Genomic DNA, 22,518 nt, shown 5'->3' on the forward strand with positions numbered 1-22,518 from the left:
CTCAGCGTCTGCCACCACTTCTTGTCTCATCGAAGTGATCAGCTGCAAAAGTGCGGCCTTGGGAAATGTACGGCCATAGGTCCCTTGTACGTATCTGCCTTTTGAACATCGCTATTGGAAATAAATAAATCTTCAGCATACTAAAAGTTACAGCTTGAGTGATATTGTGAAGAAACATTAGGAAGAACTCGGAAGCAATATTTTTTGTAACTTGTTTGGAGAGTAACTAGCGTGTGTAATGCGGCCCCGTACAAAGGGTTGGGGGCCAGAGACCGCATTTTGTTAAGTTTTGGCTGGTTGTCCGGATGATTTCGTTTTGTTCTTGCCACTTGCCGGCATGTTCTCGTTTTGAGTGCACGGATAGGATATTCTCGTTTAAGTGCCCGAATAATGGCTCTGGTTTTTGGCTCAAGTTCACTTGAAGGTCGCCGACAACGGGAGCCAAAAGCATTTCATGCTCAAAGTAGCACACTAACTGCGCTGGCTCAACTCATTGGAAATGTCACTCCTTACCACAGCCGAAATCCACAGCCCTGGAAAATTGATGGATGCTGAATGAAATATGGCAAACAGATGCTGTAAGTTTACTTTGCCAACATATGCTGAATGTTTTGCTGCTGTTTGTTTTTCCAAACAAGGAACTGTCCATGTGGATTCCGTTTCCCACAAAGAGATTTTTTTTTGTATGACAACCTGTGCTGTCAATTTTTTTTATTTGACATCATGTAATAAAAACACATTCGAAAGCACCGACTTGAGTACAATGATATTGCTACTCGATTTTGTTACATTGTATTGGTATTTCTTGTAATGTCAGGCATTTCTTATTCTATAGCGTATGACATTAACATGATTGCGCTTGGCTAATTCAAAATTATGTTAACATTGCCTTCCACAAAACAACATGCTTTTTTGGTAGCCGTTTCTGCAATAACATTCTATCCCACTACACTTCATCAATAAATGATGTACCTTGAATACTGCAATGAGTGCTTGTTCTTGTATATATATATATACACACACTATCATTTATAACAACACTTACACTGTCAATGCAATGCCTTAATTGTGCTTACGTTACCAGATTGCTAATTTGCAGGGACGACAATGTTGTACCCTGCTGCATGTCACTGGGACACACTTCTTCAAGTCATTCATCAAAATGGCTTTTTTTCGTGCTCCTAATATCATGTAATGATGTTGAATAAACTAAATTGAACTGAAAATAAATGCCCAACTTCTATGTGTTTTATTTGTCGAATATGAAGGAAAAGAAGTCACTGCTGACAACTGAACTGAGGTCAGCAGTGGAGGGATAGGGTTAAAGGGAGCACGAACAGGGAGAGAGGTTAAAGGAAAATATCTTCACTAATATTGCATGAGCATAGACCGTAAGCATGTCGGCGCATTACAACAGCATGCGAGGAACGGCAAGAACATCGACAGTAAGTGTGATCGCACAAAGTACACTCCAAGCATGCGAAAAAATGTCTGCTGTGCTGTTCACATCATAAGTATGCACACCCTATACACCACAGGCTGACGGGCGATCCTGAATTCTTGTTCCCTCGGAGTCATGAGGGAGGTAGTGGCCGAATACTGCACCAGGGAGGCCAATTCCTGTTCTGGTGAGGGAGTGACTTTGATGAAGCTTAGTGGGCCTGCCTAGTTTGGTTGCACCTGAACTAGTATAGCCCCACTAGCTCTCGGCAATATGTACGTTTTTTTTTTTCTTTGCCGGTGTCAGGCACCACTCCATGCCTGAAAATGTAGTGGAATGGAGCAGGATTCGAACTTACGACCTTCAGATTTGAAGTCGGGTGTTCTACCTCTACTCCACGCCACCACGTTATTCTAGTTGACATTAAGCGGAAGAAATAGAGCTGGGCAGGCCATGTAATACGTAGGATGGATAACCGGTGGACCATTAGGGTTACAGAATGGATACCAAGAGAAGGGAAGCGCAGTCGAGGACGGCAGAAAGTCAGGTGGGATGATGAGGTTAGGAAATTCGCAGGCGCAAGTTGGAATACGCTAGCGCAAGACAGGGGTAATTGTAGATCGCAGGGAGAGGCCTTCGTCCTGCAGTGGACATAAATATAGGCTGATGATGATGATACACCACAGGTATCTTTTCCCCCATCCTTTTTACAAAAACTGACGAAAAGCAGAACACGTGGGTGACTAAGATGTTTCATATGCAATGCGTTTTCCATTTTTCCTTAATATGTGCACATTTGCTAAGGAACTAATATATAAACAATGGGGAATTTGTCAGTATCCGCAAGGCATCGCCATAAATGCATGTCACTGATGGGACCTCACAGAAAACGAAGGCAGGGCATGTGCATTCCTAGGAAAAGCGTAGCAGACGATTCTCGCACTGTATGGTGCTTTGTGCGCATGTGCTGACATGCCGCACAGTCGACGCTTGTGGGATATTAAAAGCCCGAGAGGATCAACGACGTGCGTCACATAACCTTAAATGGCCTGATTGAGTGTGCTGCAGAAAGCGCTTCTTTCGATTACTCATTTAGGCTGCAACTAGCTGACTAGCTGGCGTTGCCTTTCCGAGTCTTCTGTGCGTGAGTACGCATGTGCCTTATCAGCATACCCTCGTTCACACACGTGAAGCAGCAAATCCTGCACGTAAGTGGTCTGGAGCGCGTGTGGGTCGCGTGATGATAGAACAACGCCTGGCTCTGTGACGTCGCGAATGGGCAGATGTCACACTTGAACGGCTTTTCACCTGTGTGCGTACGCAGGTGACGATTGTAAGTTCCCACTTGAGTAAAAGCCGCGGAGCAGATGCTGCACTTGAAGGGCTTCTCTCCACTGTGTTTCCGCAGGTGAATGTTCAGAGTGCTTATGTAATGTGCGACGTGTGGGCAATAGGGGCACTGGAACACTCCACTCTTCGAAGGTTTCTCCTTTCCGTTGGCAACATTTTGCTCACTCACGAGTACGCTTGGCATGAATTGCATGCTTCGGCTACTGTCTGTTCCTGCTTCGCTGTCATCCTCCGAACTCGAACGAACAGGTGCTTTGTCGTGGCTCGGTCCACTATTCATTTCTGAAACAGCAGTGTTTTATAATGAGAGCTGCGCCCTGCACCATGGCAACACAAAGATGGATCCAAGGTTTAATATTGTGACTTCTTGAACGAGGACAAAGCAAGGGACAGACTTGCGCTGACTTTATATGGCTTTTCAGGAAATACAGCGGATGTCCTTCGGTTTTGTACTCATTCAAGAGGTCGCGCTGTTATACCTTGAACCATGCAGAACCAACTAGCTCAATCTTTGACGTTACAATAACGGAACCGCAAAAGAATTGCTCCCATTTTTCTGGCCCTTAATGCATGCTACTAAATTCCAGGTCAGTGTCCCCTCATCCGAGGCTGGGTTCACCAATGCAATTATAAGGGGCCAATGGTGCAGAACCTATAGCTCAACAGCTATACCTGACACACCATACCAACAACATTTACACCTGAAACTTTTCCATCACTCTGTGCTTTTAGAACTTATTTTAATTACGATTTGAAGAAACTAACAGTAGCTGAACAAGAGATGTCTGTGGCTGGAGCTATAACGCTTCGACAGGGGGACTTGTCTGCAAACAATGCATTTTACTCAACAGTAGAAATGGAAATACGTTCATAAAAGCAATGCCTATTCCTAGGCACAGTAGACATGTGAACATTTATCATCACTGCGTTGGATGACGCAATGCACACTGTACACACTGGCGATTTTCTCAATATGCACACCGCTTTATTTGTGCAATAGAAGACGACATCATATATATTCACTTCTTTTCACGGTTGATCAAAGGCATGCAAGAATTAAACACTTTTACTGATCACATCAACAAAATGACAAGGGGAACAAATACACGGGTGCTTGTTGAGATGCTGCGGTAGCAGTTGCGGCCTTGTAATTTGTCAACGATAACAATTCACGACATATATAAAGCTTTCAAAGGAATATCACCTAAAGTTTAAATTCGCAAGTACTTAGGTGTGAGCTTACAGTATTTCTGAATGAGAAACAACAGCTTAGCATAACGTATTAGAGAAATGTGCTTTGTATGAGCACTTTTAAACATATATCATTTGTCATCTGCATTTGAATAACGTAACTTGCGGTAATTACAGCTTGGTATATTATATAACACAGCTTGGTATATGACAAACGAACGTTAGCTCTAATAAAATCAGCAACATGCAACAAGAGTAACAGTAGCCAAAATGCAGGGATGGTCACAAAACTGTGTGACCAATTTAAGAAGCTATTTGTTACACAATAAAGCAGACTTCAAAAGTAGCGCAATAAAAGGAATGACTGAACATGAAGTGTGAACTGCATTATATAATAGCGCAAAAACATGATCAGAACAAATCATCACCATACCGTTGCTAGGGTACAACTTTATTTTTTCTAACATATTGCACACATATTTCGGTGTTTATCTAGAGGAAATGCTTTTTTTCTCTTATAACATTTTTAAAATTTTTTTATCACCACAGAGCTCACCTCTTTTAGGGGGCCCTATAATTTGTTAACTCCTTTCCTACAGTAGAATGGATCCAAACCAAGAATACCTTTATTAATTTGTTATTTACTACAAGCATTATTCGATAGACATTGATACCGATGAGAAACATTTTAGTTACATCATTACATCTGTGTCCATTACATCAAAATTCGACGGTATAGTTCTCTGCCTCCTTCGACTGCATATTTTTTTTTCCACTATGTCACCTGCACAACTGGACTTTTTCATCCTTGTTAGCTTTCTAATACATGCTGCCATCTTTCCATCTCCTCTCATACATGAGAACTTATTCTACAGCTCATCGTGCGGTCGTTGCTCGAATCTCAAGTTTCTTTATCCTCCAGGTTGGTCCCATAGCTTAGTACCGGTTAGTATACACTCATTCTACGCCCTTTTTCACAAGGATACCAGTAAGCTGTCATGCATAATCTGAATTTGCCTGCCGTGTGACCTCCATTTATTCGTCTGCAGGTTTTTTACTCATGATCTGGATCCCTCGTGACTAATGAGCCTCTTTTGTTGCTTCAAGAGGCTGATTACTAATTGCAAATGTTTGTTCCCCTGTAAGGCTATTAATAAAGAATGCTAGGGGTATGCGAATGTTCGAGACATTTGAATAACGAATAGAATAGTGACCTATTCGATTTAGTCTTCGGATCGAATAGTCACTATTTGTAAATGTGAATATTTTTCTAATACATTTCGAATATTTCAAAACGGCCAATTAAAGATAAGATTGGAGCAAAAGTAGAATTTCACCCCCACTGGCATAGTATAGACATAAAACATGAGAACTTGCATAGTGGAGCAGGCTACGTCACTTAGGTAGCCATATTTTAAGGCTATACAGCGATCATTCGCACTCTAGGAAGAGTGTTGTGCACACAAAGCTTTTATTAAACAACGCTCCTATGTAATGACGGAAACTTGCTAACTTTAAGAATACTAGGATGTGAATATTGTTTTATATAAATTGTGATAATGGCTGTTCACTATTCGAAAACTATTGAATATTCAATTCAATTTGCGTGTGGCACTACTCAATTCATATTCGATTCGGTCTCAAATGTCACTATTCGCACACCCCTAAAGAATGCTGAACCCTATAGCTACGAATTTCAATACTTCTATCGGCTCGCACGTTACATAAAAAACAACGTGCAAATCCATATAATTCTGGCTGCAAGAGAAAGTACAGTGAAACCTTTTTAAGCAAAATTGTACAACACCTTTATTGAAGCCTGCGCAAATATATACAATTCGCAACGGGCAGAAAGAGAGAAAAAGAAGAAAGGGAAGGCGAGTCATCGTCTGTCAACTCTTGCTGCGCACGCGTCAAAAACATAAAACAATACAAATGTAACAATACATATAGTGGACACAGGCCACTGTCCACAGACACAGGCCACAGGCCTGAATTGTATATATTTGCGCAGGCTTCAATAAAAGTGTTGTCGGCAGTCAGCGCTCATCCAGTGTTCTCCCTGTCCATGTTTTTTGGCGCTGTTTTAAATATGAAATCCCATCTGCTGCATTTGGCATTCGTTGCAGACACAATGGTTACCAAAAGCAGTCAGTGATGGATGCGCCTACTTTGGCAGGTGCACTTTATGACACTGAGTCCCTCCATGACATGAGAGCGGTTTACAGCAAGATGAGTGATTAGCAGTACTCGAACAAGGTATGTCGCGAAGCCATCGTTTCGAGAAGGGGTCTTGTTTTCATTTGACCAAAACAAGCCCCTTTATTGGACCGTTCGCTTCAGCAACATTCGCTGCTTTACCACTGGTAAATCACTTAAACGTCCCTCCATGAAGTCTTCTGCCCGGAAGTGCATAATCGAGTAATCCCTTTCAAAGATAGTTCCACCTTCGTGAGAAAAGGCAACTCTGTGCTAAGACAGCAGGCTTGGCATAGTGCCAGAAATGCCGACGGCCGTATATGCAGACGCGTCCGGTGCAGAGTCTCGAGAAATTGAAACTACTTCCGAAAGTGATCGCCCGAGAATGCCACGCCAGGTACCTCGAGAGCTGTACATAAAGAGCATAAGAAGGAAGCAAATTAATGCACTATCGCGCAATGAAACATAACTTAAACATGCAAAGTGCCCAAGCAGTCTCACTGAGTGTGATAGAAAAAAAAGTGCTCCTTTTGATTAGTCATTTAGGCTGCTACTACGTGGCTGAGTGGCGTCGCCTTCCTCGGTCTTCTTCTCCATGTGGGTGCGCATGTGCTTCAACAACATGCCCTTGTTCACGCACGCAGAAAAGCAAATCTCGCACGTAAAAGGTTTGCAACGCGCATGGGTCGTCCGATGGTAGATCAACGCCTGGCTGTGCGCCGACGAAAAGGGGCAGACGTCACACTTGAACGGCTTTTCACCGGTGTGCGTGCGCACATGACGGTTGTAGGTTCCCGCTTGAGCGAAAGCTGCAGAGCAGAAGCTGCACTTGAAGGGCTTCTCTCCACTGTGTTTACGCAGGTGAATGTTCAGAGCGCTCAGGTAATGTGAAATGTGCGGGCAGAGGGGACACTGGAACATTCCCCTTTTCGAAGGTTTTCCCTTTCCACAGGCAGCATTTTGTTCACACGCGGGGATGCTTGGCATGAAGTGCGGGCTTTGGCTCCCGTCTGTTGCCAGCTCGCTGTCGTCCTCTGAACTCAGACCTTTGTCGTAGCTCGGTCCACTTGTCGTTTCTGAAATAGCAATACGTCTTATCATGAGAACTGTGTACCGCACTCTTTCAGAAAGAGATACAAGTTTTGCTTTATAAAACCACTGATTCTGCTTGGTCTTAAATGGGTGCCACTAATTTCTGGACCCACCCTCAAAATTAAAGCGGATGAACACCGGTGCCACCGATATTATTATCAATAATGACAATATTTATTGATGCGCTGTGTTACAAAACAGTAGCTCGTACGCCAACAGCAGCAGCTGCTCATTAATTAGGCTTTTCCAGCTTTCTTTTATGCCCTCTTGCGCCCATAAGGCGCAGCAATGCATACAATGTGTCGGCAAACCATCCAACAGTTTATCGCAATAAGAACGGCTGTTCTTGGGGAACGCCGGTATGTGGTTTAGGCTAGTATGGCAGCATATACAGTAACTCGAATATAGGCGATAGCAAGTCATGTTTCACTGGTATTTTAACCTTCATTGTTTGTTTGCATTCTGCAAGATGTTTATACCTTTCGTTTGCAATGATTCCCAGCTGAAAGTCAGTGCGTCTTTGTCTAACCGTTGCTCGATCTTGGCCTCCTTCATGAAGTTGTGCTGGAGAACAAACTAGCCCAATCTTTGACATAAGTTATTTTCATGCTTTCTGACAGTGTCTACTTTAGTGTAGTTAATTACTTAACTGCAAAGAAGCATTGCATTGAATTCTAAAGGAACCAATAACCTAACTAGTTTAGTGAACTTTTATTACGGCAAAATGGCAAAAATAAATATTTAAAAATCTATGACATCACAAATGCACACAGCACTGTAGCCAAACTAGATTTTGGTGCACTGTTCAGAAAAACGGATGTGTAGCACTAATTTCTGAGAGTTATAATCAATCTTCCTGCTGCCAAATCGATCCAGATTTACTCCATAAGAAACATTTTACAAGTCTTATAAGTCTTATTGATAAAACGTAATAAATAAGACGATGTCACTTTTTCGTATCACTTTCGGCCGTCTTGTGATAAGCTTTCAAACATAAAATGCACGTGCTATCTGCATAAATTCAAATGCGAATAAGCCAAAAACAACTAGAATGCATTGCTGCATTTCCAGGTTTGCCTGCATTTGTAATGGTAGCCTAATCCAGGCCATAAAGCATATGTTTGAGACTACAGCATGCTTATAAATGGGCTACAGAGCAACTACACCTCACACTCTCATGTAATCATGAGCAACCAGTCATATTGTGACCCGTGTCTTTCTGTTTGTGTTAAAATTTTTGCTGATGGTACAACCAATAATTCAGCTTTCCACATTTCATTTGTTGTAAGCATACATAGTCTAGCCCATATATGCTAGGCTTTATCCACTGAAGTCGTGGGTAGAGCAGCCCATCCTGTCTTCAATCTTTTTGTCATCCCAATTATTGCTATTATGAATTTCTCATTGACAAATAACTTCAAATCTGCTTTCGAACTGTTGGCACAACAAAACTGCTGCCACAAATAGCATATCCAAAATATCGCCAAATATAGCGAAACATAATTAACAAACACTGAGAGAACAAATTATTAGGTGTAATTAAGTGAAACTGAAACAGACAAGTTAGCAGTTCATACGGAAGTAACTTTTCATTTACTGGTTGCTCAAATACAAAAGCTAGTGTGAAAAATTCCCCATTAAAGAATATGAAAAAAAAACACCCATAAGTTAAGAGGGCCCGCGACACAGCCGTCAGGTTTGACTTGATGGTCCCCGAGTGGGCCTAGCCAGGTGACGTCGGGTTTACTCGCGTCTATTGTTGACCGAATAAAGTTCACTCACTCACTCACCCATAAGTTAACTCTTGTACACACGTGATACAATGCACAAAATCATGTCTCATCTCAACCAAAGAAATTCCACTGATACAACAAAACCGGCAATTATATTCATAAGCAATCAACCAAAAATAGCTGCCAAATTGTGAATTAAATAAAGTGCATTCCGATCTGTGCAGGCCAGGTGACCATTTTACACAGTACAACAAGGACGGCCTATAGCACTACAATGCAGTCCACCTCATAAACCTGAAAAAAGGAGAAACATAGAAAATTCTATGCTTAGAATACTGTTGTCCAGAAAGCAATACAGTGTAGACCGCTTATAACATAAGTCTCCGGAGTCGCGAATATCCGCACTATAACCAAAGCAGCAATTTTCAAGGCCCGCACATATGCAAAACATGTGCAGTGAGCCGCCACGTGTATGCGACAGTCCAGGAATGCAGGTTGAACGTTTCCACGCGTAGAAAATGGCAGTGAACCCTTCTTTCTCCTTTATGCTTCCTCTACTTTCTAGTCACGTGTCAGCCTTGCATGCTGCGACTATGGCGCAGAGGGAAGCAGCGGCGCTGTCCCAGGCCGGCCAAGGCCAGCTTACCGATAACGGCAGAAAACAAAACTTCGGGGAGCTGGCACAGGGCCAGCTGTAGTGGCGGCTACAGCTGGCCGTGAGGGAGCTACGAGGGAGGGCGCTACGAGGCAGGGCGAGGGGAGCCACCGAAGCGGCGGAGTTGCCAAGGCGAAATCCGCTTCCTTGCCGCCCTCCTCCCTCACATTCCACGGTCTCCGCATGCGCCCTTTGCCATGATGTGCCGGTGCCGCCCACTCCCTGAAGTTTCGTTTACTGCCGTTATCGTGAAGCGAGCATTGGCCGGCGTTGGCAGTTTCATGGCGCTCGCTCGCTATGCGCGCCGTGACATTTCACGACTCGCACTCAAGATTCTGGTTTCAGTCTCACTGGCTGTTCGTTCACACCATGTGCCCTTCTCCTCCACTTTGTCTCTCTTTCTTCCTCAAGCACTCCTTGGGGCGTCCGTTTAAGGGGAGCGTCCGCCGTCTTCGCTGACTTCCGTACTCCCAGGCAGCCGCACTGTAACCAGTATTTCATTGCCCGCAACTGCACTATAAGCGATACGTGTATACATGGAGTGCTATGGGAAAATTAACGGAAGTCTGAAAATACCGCACTATATCCGGTCCTGCACTAAAAGCGGTTACGTTATAAGTGGTCTATACTGTAATAGAACAAAACATTCACATACACCGCATATCAATGTGTCACAGCTGTGAAGAAACAACAGTTGTACTACTTGACTACTTTTACTTGGCTGCATAACAGATGGCCCATCCTTAGCTTATGAAACTGGTCATGCTGTAGCTAAAACAGGCCAACCCCAGTGCTTCCAACAGTATTTGTGCAAATTGCCGTGCTAGCCATTGGAAGGACCCAGAAAGCTTTCTCAAAACATCAAAAAAAGTCATTACAAGTCATCAGGAAACATAAGCAGTTGTGAGCAGACCAGCTGAACATTAGTTCACACACACACACACACACACATACACACACATATATATATAAATGCAAGACCATGTACAATCTATGCTTACCCCATTAAATGTGCTATGTGCCCAGTCCCCACTGCTCCATTTACATATGAAATGGAACATACAAGGTAATTTTACCCAATTACAGCAGAAGCAGTGAGAAAAGCTAAGCAAACAAAGTACAAAGAATGTCGTCCTTCAAATAAAGAGGGTTGGCCAATCAATCTTCAGCACAATATGCAACAAAGTTGCGGGTAATCCTTTGAACAATGACCTGGAAAGAGAAGATAAGATGCAATGTTATGAGACATTTATCAGCACTACTTGGCAGAGGATACTACAAAAAAATGTCACAGTTTCGCCCTGAGTGCGAAGCAATGAATGCGATAGCAACACAGCAATGTCATACGAAGTAAGGTGAGCGGCTCTGGTAGCAATATGAATTGTAGTAAACATGAGCTGATTAAGTAAGCAGGTGTGCTGCGGCGTAAGTAGACCGACGTGAAGAGAGACTCGATGACCACAAGAAGGCGCGTGTGAAACGGTGGTGTTGATGAGAAGCGCTTCCCGTGGGCAGCGCGTGCGAAGGGACACACCTGTAGTGCTGCACTGCCGATCCGGGCAGCATTGCATGTGTAGCATGCGTTGGAAAATGTGGCCCGACTATTACTAACTGAATGAACAAGCGTGGTGTGAGCGCGCACAAACAAACATAAAGAGATCACACAGAATGACTGCAGACAACGGCTGTCAAAACGCCGGCAGCGAGCCCATTCGCCACAGCGGGCGAAGGTACGTGCGGTTTATCGCTGCAACGGAAACTGAGCGGCGGATGCACGGCGCAGAAAGGTCAGAGCCATGTGGAGATAAGAGGCGAGCGACGAGCGCGGTTGTTGGCAGCGTAGAAGTACGCCCCCCCCCCGCGCTCCCTATGGCGCTGGCTTCCCGCTTCCTTGCTTGCGCGTGGGTGATTGAGTGCGTTCGCTCTCCGTGATAGCGCACGTCCCCGCACGCTTCCGCTCGGGCATACGGCGCGCGACGAAGATTTTATCTATAGGGAACTTCACAGCGACGGCAGAAATCCGGTTGAAGTGTCCATATAATTGCTATCGCAATAAAACTCTACCAGGTGCACTAACAGCAACATAATCCAAGTTACTGAAAGGAGGTATTTTCAGTCAACCTAAAATGCTTGGAAATATCTAAAATTCTACCTCAGCTAAAAAAAAGGTTTCAGTGCTCGAATTCCCCATCACGTCTAATCTCACAAATAAATACAATTTTAAACACTGCAACGTTCCTAGACATCTTCAAGTGTGAAATGAGAGCAAGATTGCAGCAATATGTGCAATTCAATCACATCTGACATCAAAGAATCCAGTTGCGAGTCCTTCAAGTGCAAAGCTAAGGAATATTTTATCAACACATTACAGAATTCAAAGTAATGTTTAATGAGTACTATGACAAGCAATAATAAATATATATGCATGTACATTGTTTTGTTTTTTTCTGCTGTAATAGATATTTCTCCGGATTGCTTGTTCCACATGCTACCACCCAGTTTGTTTTCTGAGCATTGATTTTTTTCGCATTATTGCCGATGAACACACCCTTCGTATGTATGCGAGGGAGCTGATACTGTTTGTCACAATTGCACAAACCCCCACTTATTCCTATTCGGGACCTCCAATAGTAAATTTATAATCTACCTGTGTTTTATGTATCGTACTGAATAAATCAAATGAAATACAAACTATTACAACACATGCAACTAGACAGAAACAGTGAGCATTTAAAATGTTTTGAGCAGGAAAAAAAATATTGAGCAATACAGCTGCTCCCTCAAAATATGCATGGCAACCCTTCTAGCAACGTTTGTGTCCCCATAAAGCAGATAATCAGATGACTGATGAGCCAGCTTTAGAGGCAGGCAATGCCAAGTGTCACTGAACTACTTCATATTAGGCAAAAGCAGCCACCAACTTCACACAGAAAAATAATCACACCTTTCATGAAGGCTTCCTCTGTTTTTGTACACAACTATTGAATGGTCCAAAAATAGCTGCTCTGGGTGTGCATGGCTTTTCTGGTTAATTCACTGCCTTGTTTGTGATTAAGTTTCGAACCAAGGTGACACTAAGGCAACACGAAGGTAACTTATGGCCACAAGCACATCCAAAGAGGTCACATGCTAGCTTTACGAAGGAATTTTTTTTAGAAATAGAGCACTAGAAATGAGGACAAAAGAACTCATAACAACAGGACATGTACGGATTGCAAGTTTTATTTCAAGAAACGGGAACCACTTATAACTGCATTCTCACACAATATCACATACTGAAGACAATCTTTTTCTTATAAGGTCTCCAGGTCACACTTGAAAAGATTAAATTTTAAGCGAAAAGTAACAAAGGGATGATTAAAATGACTTGCTCAGAATTTTGCGTTTTTATGCTAGTTGTCCCCCTGGACGTCCTCCTCGTTACCTTCTGAACTACAGTCTTAAATGACCTTTTGCATTGGCAAGTCAATGGATGGAATGTGAAAAAGGAATACAACCTCTGCTTTTTTAAAACAGTATCAGATCTGAATATAATGCTTTGCCTAAAGATGTAACTTTGATGCAGAAGGCATTATTAAGGATGCTCATTATTAAGTTTTTTGGCATGTCTTTAGAAGCTGCAGCAAACGGATACACATAAAATGGGGATGAGGCATTGAAGTTAGCCAGAGTGAACTGAGAAATTTTATCAGGCCGATTAACTGGTTATTACATCACTAAAATGTTTCTAAAGCTCCAAAAAGCCAAAACTGTCATTAAGGCGACTAAAAACATTGTAAATTTGGCGACTTTCTTGCTAAGTTACCAACAATGCCCGGACAACAGGAGCAAAACATCAAAAAATCACCAGCTCTTCCCCTGTCGAGAAAATGGGGGTAAGCGAAGCTTGTCATGTGAATACCTGACCTACTACTTTTTCTTCCCTTTCGTGCAACTTTCGAGCCTCGTCTACGGAAGCCCTCATGGTCGGGTCGGCACATCTATCTGCGTTCGATGTCTCAAGTTTGCTCGGCAGCATGGTTAGCAGAGTTCGCCCACCACTGCCGCTTGCGATTCTTAGAAATAAATTGCCTCAAAATTAAATCTGTCCGTCACATAAGACAATGAATGGCTCATACCCCTTTATGCCACCGTAAACGCGGCCTCCCCATTACGACAGAAGTGATATTCTATGCTGGAATGATGAGCAGCAACAGAGCCCGCTGTGGAAGAAGACGACAGCAAATGCAGGAGCAGTGGCACGAGCGCGTACTGAGCACGAGCACGAGCGCAACCCGAAGGGCGCCAATGAACCAGCTGCAGAAGACGACGACGCTCGAGCCCATGCTAATGATGATAGCTTTCCGCGTACACCGACCCCAACACAAGTGAACCAATAGAAGCTTCGCTTGAAAAGCAATGAAAACCTTGGCACGCATTAAATACCACCTAGGTACGTGACCTTCCCTCAAAAAATATTTATTTAGGAGAGACTGTGATGCCTTACTGACCCGCATCAGCCCAATGATTAGCAAAGTTTCAATTTTTGCTTTCAGTCTCGGCCTTGCTTTTTGCGATTGGCTGGTATGTGTTCTCTCTTCCTCATTTTTTGTACTTTATTCATCTAAACACGTCTGAGCAGCTCCCTCAAGCAGTTCTGTTGCACCGATGGCTTAGTCAAGTTTGTACAGTGATAAGTCTCTACGGTGGCACACGCACGAAACATATTAACATAAGTGAATGCACGCATATCTGTTCGTGTTCAATATTCACACCGCCATGAAAAAAAAGCAAGTTCCCTGTCAGCAAGCAAGACACTGACACACTGTTTAGAGCCAACATTTTGTCATTAAGCATGCTCCAAAGTTATTTTCTTTCCATCAAGCAAGTGCAAATGATAGCAAGTGTACAACCGCGCTCTCAACAATGATAAAGCGGCCAATGATAATGCGAGTATCATCTTGCAGTGCTCATGCAGCCAATCAACACAAAGAAAAGTTACTAGTGTTCAGGCGTGTAGCCAGGGGGGGGGGGGGCTGATGGGGCTTCAGCCCCCCCCCACCCCCCCGAAATTTTTTCCCGGCGCCCACCAAAACAACCACCGGCGCCGGGAAGCATTAGGGATTTTGCCTACAATGTCTATTGCACGCTCGAAAAGACATTTCGGCACGAACATTGAGAAATCGGGCTGGATTTCGTGGCAACGCTTCTGCGCTTGGAGTCACATAACGCAAGGAGCGCCATCCGAGCACAAAGGTTCAAGGGCTTTTCGAAAGCGAGCGGGCGCGTCGCGGCATCTCGCAGCGGCCGTGGAATCTACGGAGCGCACGGATTTCAATTCCGAACTTTGTGGGTATAAAATTCTGATAAAATTTTGACGCGAAAAGTGCATTGACATTTCCAAAGCCGTGCTTCAGATTTTCAATTTTGGAACTTTACGGGTTTAGTGTTCTTTTAAACTTGGGCCAATATGCGCACACTGGAGCCCTCGCATTCACGCCGTTCCATAGATGGAAGCACGCGCTCGCAATCTTCTATACACGAAAATACTAAATATCACCGTGACTGTCAGCTGGCAGCCGATAAATTTCTTCTGTAATGAAGCAGAGGCCGCCCCTGTGTATGTGCCGACTGAAGAGGAAGACGAGTGAGCCCCGTGCCCTTGCAGTGCCTACCTTTACGTAGCGTTCTTGCAACGACGACAATAAACCTCGTCGCATTGAGCGGTAGCGACGTAGGGTGATTGGGAAAGTCGGTATCGGGCAGCGGCACACTCATAGGATTGGGTGGGGAGGTTGTAGGAGCTGCAAGAAGCGCTTCCGATATCTGATTCCGGATGGCTTGCTGTAGCGTTGAACAAGCGTGGTGTGAGCGCGCACAAACAAACATGAATAGATCACACTGAATGACTGCAGACAACGACTGTCAAAACGCTGGCAGCAAGCGCATACGCCGCACCAACGGGCGAAGGTACGTGCGGTCTATCGCTTCAACGGAAACTGAGCGGCGAATGCACGGCGCAAGAGCCGTGTGGAGATAAGCGACGTTGCGAGCGAGCGACGAGCGCGGTTGTTGGCAGAGAGGAAGTGCGCCCCCCCCCCTCCGCTCCCTCCGGCGCTGGCTTCCCGCTTCCTTGCTTGCGCGTGGGAGATTGAGTGCGTTCGCTCTCCGTGATAGCGCGCATACCCGCACGCTTCCGCTCGGGCATACGGCGCGCGGCGAAGATTTTATCTATAGGGAACCTCGCGGCGACGGCAGAAATCCGGTTGAAGTGTCCATATAATTGCTATAGCAATAAAAAGAATGATTATGTACAAGCATCGTGATTTCGGAGGTTACCGCAAAAAACACGTGACGAAGAAAGAGACAACACGAAGTGGTACTGACAAACTGCTGATTTAATGAAACAAACGCCGAGCTTATATAGATCATGTGCACCTGAAAAGCAACGAGAAAACCAATAAAAGCACAGAGCGACCTTCAACAGGGGTGCGATACAAATGCTAAGATAAGCGCTGGGAGACTACTGAGGCACCTAACACGTGTGTATCACATGGAAAGAAATAAAAGTTGTTTCTGAGTAACAGCAACTGATGGCGAACTAACGCAATCACCATCCTTAAAGCGTCGCGTGGCCCACTGCCTCTACCATCTCTTTCCAGCTGGCCATTTTTTCTGCGGTTAATCTCGGTGTCTGATGGCATAGAAAAGCAGCCCATGCAGCTACAGCAATGAATAGCCAAGCTTGACCCTCCAGCAGCTCCCAGAGAATGTTCATGCTTACACAAGCGAATGTTAATGCACCTACCAGTTTGTCCAATATCTGCCGCACTTAAGTGGAATCTTATATATGACACATGTCATGCAGGGCACAAGGGGGTTTGTATGCTTTATTTTACAGGGGGGCGAGCCTGTGCTTCCTCTTGCCACCATGCTGCACAACTTAAAAAGTTTACAAGGTGCTGAAAGGACAACATCGACCCCATATTTACCAGAATTCTTTTTAAGATTATGGGAAACCTTATGTATGTAGGGAAGTACTGCAAAATTCTTCCAACTAGCCTGTTCACTAGAAATTGATGGTTCTTTGTCCTTTTTCCGAAGCTTAACAAGTGGTGGTTTGGCAACCGAAAGCAAGAGAGAGCTCGGAAAACCCCACCTTTTCCAGAGGCCCCACATGAAGTTGAAAACTGGAAAGCTGCTTGTGGTGACATGATTTTAAAAGCGCTGATCTGAAACATGATGAAGCTATAGCACGTTTTATAAGCTTTGAATGGAATGAATTAAAAGGCAGCAATGCTTCTTTCGACCTGGGCTTGAATGCCCAGCAAGCATGGTCAGCGGAAGGAAAATCTAACTTTAGATCTAAAAATTGGATTGACCCATTATGCAGAAGCTCGTGAGTGAATTTAAGCTGGCTTGAGCAACTGGAAAAGATTGACAAAATCTCAAGAGCCACTTCTGCAAGGTCATCGTCCGGTGCAAGGTTTAGTATGATAAAAAATTGTTAACGTATCTAAAGATTTGCAAAATGGAAGGATGAGTCAGCTTAAGCTTCAGTGCATGGTCCAAATGTAGCAAGGAAAATTTCACAATGCCCTGGTGCGACACTAGACCCAATGCATATATGCCTTTCTTCTGGACATACAATTTATCAACAAAGGACACAATTGTGGAATTGAGGTAAAAACTCAGCAGCTCTACAACGGTTTCTGAAAACACACCACAGGAGTTCTGGAAATCGTTGGCACCTGTAAGGTCAGCAAGTTCCCTAACAGCACCAAAAGTCCCCCCCCCCCATCATGTGGCACCGAACAGCACAGATCTTCCACATCAATGGACAAAGTGTTGGCTTTAGCTTTTCAACCAAAACGTCAGAACCGCTATTCTTGTAAGGATCAACTTAAATTAGTGTCCTCAGATGTGTCTGTAGAAACTTGCCGACATGTTCTTTCTGTTACAATAGCCCGAAGTGGACAAGACTGCTTGTGGGTCTTGGCCATGGTGTAAGAAGAACAGGTGATCCGACGACACGGCGGCCGCTGCTCTGCAACGCGTCTCACTAAGGTGGAGTTTCACGTCTGCACCGCTGCACGGCAGCACACGTTAGGAGGCTGAAAAAGCGGGAAATTCGAACGTGTAAATAATTGTAACTGTACGTAAAGCGCGTTTAAAATAATTAAAACTAATTTTTTTACTGTTTCTGTGTGCCACTATACTAATTGAAATCCCTCAGGCGCCGAAACAGACGATAATGTCTCCGGCATTGCGGTCGCGTGGCTGGATCTAGCAGACGGCGTTTGACAATGCCTGGAAGCAGTCGCAGAAAAGTGGTGCGGGCAGACGATAAGTTATGTTTTCTTAATATTTTGCAACGTTTGCTTTACCGTTGAGCAATCAGTCACCCTTGTTCTCGGGAAGCGCTTAATAAAGTTTTCCCGTGGTATAAATAATGGAAAAGGACGAATCCGTTTAATCGCAAGAAAGGGAAGAAGAGATTTGCCGTTTGAGCCGCGACGTTACCTGGCGGAGACGGATCTAGCCTGACTATGGGCAAGAAGTGTTTCGTTCCAAACTGCAAGAGTGGATATGACTCGTGCAAAGACAAAGTATGTATGTTTAGTGTCCTTAAAGAGGCGAGTCGACTGCAAGCATGGCGGGATGCCATACAACGTGAAGACCGAGTCCTGCGACCAGGGGACTATGTGTGCGAAAAGCACTTCGACCCAATGTACGTGTTAAAAACATGGACAGCACTGCACAACAGAGTTGTTTTAGCCATTACGACCGGAAGAGCTTCTTTAGCTAGAGATGCTGTGCCGACTCATTTTCCGGCTACTTCACAATCCACTTTCAAAGAACTGTGTTCCGTGACAACTGACGCTTGCGAAGGACTTCCGAAAGAAAGAACAATAGGCAGAAAGCACAAGCGAAAAGAAAGAATCAGAAAGCAAAATGTAGTGAATCACGAGTTACTGGAGCTAGCAACTGATGTGCAAATAGAAGACGGCCAGAACCAGATTAACGTAGCCAACACAGAACAGACTCCAGGCTCCAGCTGACGGCAAGCGCAAATCAAAACCTGAAGGCAGTGAACTACAAGAACCACAGGCAAAAGTATATGTGATGCAAGAGACAAGAGCTCAAGAGACTTCTCGTGTGGACAAGAAAACGTTAGCCATAGCAGTTCAGCAGTCTACAAGACCTCACAAAATTCAGGACTTCAGTGCAGCATCACATGACGGTAACGACAGCATCAACTTCAACCCGCTCTTTGAAAATCCGTCTCGCCAGGAATAATGCCACAGCTGGGTATGTATATTCTACATCGATGGACTTCCTTTCTGTTGGTTTGCAAGTTGCTTTCATTTGTTTTTCTGCTGCCTCGTAATTTTGAATAAAAAAAGCAAGAAAAACGATCGGCGTCTTCTATCATGAATATTTTATTAAGGAGCATGCGTATAAGGATATATACGCATGCAAGGTGCCGCATGCTTCATAAGAAACAAACAGCCTTTAAATTGGTGCTTTATGGACCCAATACTATGCACGGAGCCTGTATGGGAAACGCGCAAACAAAATTTTCGTTTGAGCCTACAGAACAATTATAGCACAGTTCACCGCATTACGCGAAAGCGCTTATATATACACTCAGGAGGACATTGTACGCGGTACTCCCCTACGCACTGTTTTCGCATGAGAAATGAAAACGGGGACGCAGCGTATAGTGACAACAGATAGCAACTCGTCATCGAAACGTAACTTGCAAAATGAATTGTCAGCTGCTCCAAGAAAATACGGACTGTTAGCGCCGCTTTGAGCGAAATATACGCTTTTGATTTAAAAATGCAGCAAGCCTAGCGACACTCTCAAATAACTCTTTAAGCTTTCGGGAAATTAAGATAACTTCAATATGAGAGCGTTAACACTAACAGGCGCTCTGAAAAACGCAGGCTGAAACAGCTGAAATGCGCGCGCTCGGGGTATGTTTGCCCCCAGCCCCCATGCCCCCGACGCCCAGCCTCCTAGTCGCGTGCGCCACCTAGCGGTATCCCAACATTAGTGAGACACGCCGCGCGCTTCCGTCGGATCACCTGCTCTTCTTACACCGTGGTCTTGGCCGTAAAAAAGATGCAAAGCGTATTCAACTTACTGCTCGACACCTGTCTTGCCATTTTCGTCAGATTGGATTCCTTCAGCAGAGCAATGGCCCCGCTTTTGACCTTGGAAGGACCCTGGGTTGAAAGCATGAAGTTCTTACTTACTGCGGCCTTTGCTTTTTTCTCGGAACAAAGTCCCAGGAAGCACCGTAAAACTGCCCTCTTCGTCAGCCAAGACAAGAGCAAGGTCGTGCTCTCGGAAATGCCCCCCCCCCCAGCAACTTCTCTTAAAACTTTACTAGGGTTGGCCTTCTTGGTGAAGATCCTCCGGAGACTACCAACACCTTCAAGGCTGCAACTCTTTCTTTTCGAATGGGGCTTTGTTAGCTATTCGGTGCACAGCCGCAAGCAAATCCATCTTATCCACCGAAGGCACCAGGCTGTATTTAGGACCATGCTGCAGTACTGCTTCCACTTCAGCAGGAATTGTTTCATTGTCTAGGCAGGTAACCGGAAGGAGCACTTTAAGGATGGTGATTGCATTAGTTCACCGTCGGTTGGTGTTACTCAGAAATAACTTTTGTTTCTTTCCATGTGATACACACGTCTTAGGTGCCTCAGCAGTCTTCCAGCGCTTATCTTAGCATTTGTATCGCACCCCTGTTGAAGGTCACTCTGTGTTTTTATTGGTTTTCTCGTTGTTTCTCAGGTGCACATGTCTGATCTATATAAGCTCGGCGTTCATTTCATTAAATCAACAGTTGTCAGTACCACTTCATGTTGTCTCTTTCTTTCTTCATCTCGTGTTTGTTGAGGTAACTTCCCAAATCATGAATCACCAACTGGCCTACACCCACACTCTTCTACTCTAAATATACAAGAGCCTCCACCATCAAAAATATAAATCCTGTAATCCCATTAACACATCAATTTGTTTTGAGCCAACACAAGCAAGGAACATATCCAAAATCTACCGGGTCAAATTGACAGAATCCCCCAAAACTGAACGTTTCAAGCTTTTTTTGGCTTCACTGATGTCACAAAGGCGCTATAACATTTGAAATTAAGAAAAAGTGGTCTTAGAGAATTAGTTTCAACTCTTCTGAGAGCATTTACTTATTTATCCTTGAAGCATTGCTATCCAGTCTACACACTTGAACGCAGCGAAGCGAGTTCCTCGAGCCATCGCCTCCTCTAGGACGAATCGTTGGTTCCTCTAGAGGAGGCGATGGCTCGAACACACTCGCTGTCAAGTGCACTCCCCAACAAGTGTCACTAAACATTTTCGTCAGACTGCCTGCGAATGACACTAAGGGCATAGTGCACTTGCTCGAAGTGTCCCTAAATTTGCGCGTCTGACTGCGGTATTCCTTTCGCGTGACGTAGTACGCGGCGCATTTTATGATTCTAGCGGTTTCGCACAACCAGCCTACTAGCGCGCACTGAAAGTGTATCTCCAAAAGTGATCGTCGGAGGATAACTCCTGTCAGCAAATCAGGTCATCCGGTTTTGCTCAACCAGCCAATCAGCGCACACTGGGCCTCTTCGATTATCCGTCCCTGACAACTGTCCGAGAAGTTGCACGTGCTCGCAACGCTCATTAAAAAAAATGGCGTTTTACGTGCCAAAACCACGATATAATTATGAGGCACGCCGTAGTGGGGGACTCCGGAAATTTGGACCACCTGGAGTTCTTTAACGAGCACCTAAATCTAAGTACGCTCATTGACTGAAGCACTGCTTCGGAGAGTCTGGGACTGTCAGGCAGGGATAATCGAAGAGGCCCACTGAAAGTGATATCTCCGAAAGCGGCTGTCCGAGAATCCGTTCCCTGAATCTACAAATGGAAATTGTATCCACTACACGCAACGAAAGGCCGACGTCAGAGGCGTGGGATCTCTCACCGTGGCATCCAACCTTTCACGCAAGCGCACCGATGCCGTGATCTTTACAACACATACACACACAACAGACGCAGCACTTCACTGCACGATCGCTTGCTTTCTTGGACGCCATGCTTGAAGCGAGGTGCGTCGACACACTCCAAGGTTCCCGATAGCTACACAAGTAGAAACACGCCTTGTAAGCATAAGTTTCACAACTCATCGCTGGTTCGTAGCATTATCACACATGTGCACGAGAAACAAACGTCGCTGGAGCGCTGGCAAACTGTAGGATCATACGGCAGTTGTCTTCAAAGCCGTGACAGAACGGACGCCAGCAGCTAGAAGGGAATGCAGTCGCGCGCGAACTTAAGCAAAGGCACGAAACAAGAGTTCCGAAATAAGTATTCAAGTAGTACACAGGTGCTTAGATAATGCAGACGCAACGAACTACTGTGAAACTACTACGACAGCGGCGCGGCTTGTGCGCAGCGGGGCCGCAGAAATACATAGCCTATGACTAGAGTGTCTACCTGTGACATAGCCACGGGCACCATAGAAGGAAGAACCAACTGCCACGGGCTACGAGACTTCACACACCTTCACCACTACCATCCACCTTCACATCTCCTTCGCTGCCTTCACGCTTCCGCGGTGCTTCGAATCAATGCCGCTGTATGGCAGCAGCATTCAGAGGCGGCAAATTTGAACAAATAACTTGCAGTTTGACGGTGTTTAAGCATATAACGCTATCTCACTTACCTCTGTCCTTTATATTGTGAGAGCCACAGAACATATAATTTTGGTATTAAACTCTATCGGAGAGCACGATTGGGGATTTGACGAGCAGGTGGTGATTTGACGCCATGGTGCGTGGCCTGGCCAATGCCTCCTA

At 44.8% G+C, this 22,518-nt stretch overlaps 1 long non-coding RNA gene across 2 annotated transcripts; it reads right to left on the bottom strand.

Annotated features, from left to right (window-relative positions):
* Window positions 1-1,230: 1,230 nt before the first annotated feature.
* Window positions 1,231-22,175, bottom strand: LOC119466548 (uncharacterized). Of its 2 annotated transcripts, none has more exons than XR_007463895.1 (2): window positions 21,645-22,175; window positions 1,231-7,257 (listed from the first exon to the last, which is right to left on the bottom strand). It is a non-coding gene; the product is annotated as an uncharacterized LOC119466548 (long non-coding RNA). The 2 variants fall into 2 exon arrangements; XR_007463896.1 differs by lacking the exon at window positions 21,645-22,175 and adding an exon at window positions 7,753-7,837.
* Window positions 22,176-22,518: the final 343 nt, after the last annotated feature.

Source organism: Dermacentor silvarum, chromosome 10, assembly GCF_013339745.2.
Source record: "Dermacentor silvarum isolate Dsil-2018 chromosome 10, BIME_Dsil_1.4, whole genome shotgun sequence".
NCBI lineage: Eukaryota > Metazoa > Arthropoda > Arachnida > Ixodida > Ixodidae > Dermacentor > Dermacentor silvarum.